Source organism: Chelonoidis abingdonii, chromosome 5 (genome assembly GCF_003597395.2).
Source record: "Chelonoidis abingdonii isolate Lonesome George chromosome 5, CheloAbing_2.0, whole genome shotgun sequence".
Classification (NCBI taxonomy): Eukaryota; Metazoa; Chordata; order Testudines; family Testudinidae; genus Chelonoidis; species Chelonoidis abingdonii.
In genome coordinates, this window is record NC_133773.1 from 68,258,139 (window position 1) to 68,260,141 (window position 2,003).

General features: G+C 37.5%; 1 pseudogene; it reads right to left on the reverse strand.

Annotated features, from left to right (window-relative positions):
- Window positions 1–1,474: 1,474 nt before the first annotated feature.
- LOC116828780 (U4 spliceosomal RNA) lies at window positions 1,475–1,551 on the reverse strand (annotated as a pseudogene).
- Between the last annotated feature and the right edge of the window lie 452 nt (window positions 1,552–2,003).

The following is a 2,003-nucleotide window of genomic DNA, read 5'->3' on the forward strand; positions in this document are numbered from 1 at the left end:
AATTATAGAATTTGGGGGAAAGACACAAGGAAAGAGACAGTGTGAGAGAAAAGAGGGAATATGGGGAAATAAGAGAGAAAGACAAGACAGAAATTCTAAAACATTGGTGCCCAAAATTTTTATCTTGTGTCCTCCCTTACCATAATGAATGTGTCCATGCTCCCCCCCGCCCTGCTCCCACACCCATTACTGCACAGTTGGTTTAGCAGAGGAGCTTGGGCTGAAGGCGGAACTGGGGGCAGAACTGTGGATGGGGGAGGAGCTGAGGATAGAGGCAGAGCTAGAGTGGGGGTGGAGATGGAATCAGGCAGGGCTGGAGCCAGAGTTGTGGGTGGGGCCAGAGCTGGGCTGGGAGCAAAACGGGGCTGGGTGTCCCTGTCCCTTATGGGAGCAGTGCTGAGTCCCACTTTGCACTGCACTGAACATTCCTTCACACACACACCCCAATGGGTGCGCCCCACAGTTTGACGACCACTCTTCTAAAAGGAACATTAGACCAGCAAACTAAGCTGACGAGTAAGTGAAAAATCAGAATATTGTTTTGAAGAGAAAAGAGATAAAATAGAAGAATAGTTGTAGGAAAATATTTTTTTTAAGTGAACGGTAAAATTATACCAAGAAAATTGATTGGATTGTCCATTGAAAGTTTTCAATATGTGATAAAAGGCAAATAACATTTGTGTATGTGATATAAGCACATACATGCACAAACACACTTTCATTGCAAATGTAAATCTGTGCTTTGGATCCAATGTCCAAAAGTCCCCATCAACAATAACCTTCACTCTTGTTGGTTTGTTATGGCTGTGCAGACATGTTGCGAAAAGTAGAAAAAATGATACTGATGATATCATCAGTAAGCAACTGCTCATTTAGGATTCAATACTGAGCTCTTTGAAGCTATTGGCAAAACTCCCATTGTTTTCAGTGGTACAGGAGCAGGCTTTTAATTTTTATGCTGTTTTGGATTAAGCAATTAGTGTTAGTTTCCTATGTAATTATGCATCAAGGTGTATTCTGAAGTTAATTTTAAGAAGCACTAATTGGAAGCAAATGATGGTTTTATTTCTTGTAGTCCAGGTTTTTAGACTATTTAAAATGTCTTTAGAAATCCTTATTTCCTATCAAACTTAAATGGACATTATTTTCAAATGTATACTTCTCCCATTCTGTGCCAATGTATACAAGTCATTAATAATAAATCTTCACATGAAACAGTTTGTTTAATTTTTTACCCTACGGAGCATATAAAGGGGAAATAATAATAATAATAATAAGAGAAATTTTAAATGTTATCATTGCAAAGGAAAGATGCAGAGATTTGGGATTTATAACAAGTGTCCAATCTGGCATCCCTTGCCCATCCAAATTTCACATTGACAAAATAGGATGTATACAAAATATGTAGCTTCCACCTTCAGGAGCTATATGTGAAAGTAGGACCTTAGCAGACAAACATTTATGCTGCCAGTGCCAACTTAAGTTATCAACTAGCAATAATCACACCTCAGATTAACTTCATTGGTTATGATACTGCCACTGCGCAAAGCTTAGTGAATCCCTGACTTCATCAATGAATGTAATTTTAGAAAAAGCTGACTCGTTCATTTTTATTTATATTGTTCCTGTTTCAAAGAACATTTGGGATAATTTGAGGCTTAGGGATTAAGTGTAATAAATTATAAATCTTTATTTGCACTCTTGAAGAATATATAGATGTCACAAGGTAATGATTTGGGAGGTGGGTAAGGGTGTTTATGTTTTAGTATACATACCATCATTACAGATGGAGTGAGTGGGCAGGAGTTGCAATGAACTATGAAATGCAAATGTATCTCATGCCATTGTTCCTGCTTATATGATGTGTAAAATATATTCAAAAATCTAGCTCACTCTCTTCTCCAGAAAGATGCTGTTTTTAGCACCACAAATATTTTTGATGCCACATAGAAATGTATGTAAGAAAATAATGACACTGAAAAGGAGCTTAGCTATTAGGGACT